The sequence below is a fragment of the Sinocyclocheilus anshuiensis genome, unplaced genomic scaffold (genome assembly GCF_001515605.1).
Source record: "Sinocyclocheilus anshuiensis isolate Anshui unplaced genomic scaffold, SAMN03320099.WGS_v1.1 scaffold1034, whole genome shotgun sequence".
NCBI classification, from domain to species: Eukaryota; Metazoa; Chordata; class Actinopteri; order Cypriniformes; family Cyprinidae; genus Sinocyclocheilus; species Sinocyclocheilus anshuiensis.
In genome coordinates this window covers 608,922-609,244 of record NW_015538015.1, presented here as the reverse complement: position 1 = coordinate 609,244, position 323 = coordinate 608,922, and the positions used below count along the sequence as shown (strand labels likewise).

The 323-nt window shown below is 46.7% G+C and overlaps 1 protein-coding gene across 1 annotated transcript in view; it reads right to left on the bottom strand.

Moving 5' to 3' along the window:
* LOC107678383 (wings apart-like protein homolog) overlaps positions 1–323 on the bottom strand; it is a 104,464-nt gene that overhangs the window by 98,720 nt on the left and 5,421 nt on the right. The window lies entirely within an intron of this gene.

Below are 323 nucleotides of genomic sequence, written 5' to 3'. Positions count from 1 at the left end.
AAGAGTTATTAAGTGCAATAAGTTGCAGAAAACAACTCTTTGCTGTCTCGTCTTGCTGTCTGACTCACACCTGAAGCGCGCGCACAAGCCACATCTCGCACAGCGTCTCTTCAGCTCTGCCGCACACGTGCAAAGCGCGCGCACACACACAGAGAGACGCGTTTCAAACCGAGTTGATTCGTCTTTCGCATCTCCTCCTGATGTTCGAACAGACACATACACAGAATTATGTCAATAGTACCCGTCTCGACGATCATTCTCGTAAACGCAGTCGGTTATGTTTTAAATGAATGTAAACAGCTGAGAAAGAAATCGGATGTGTA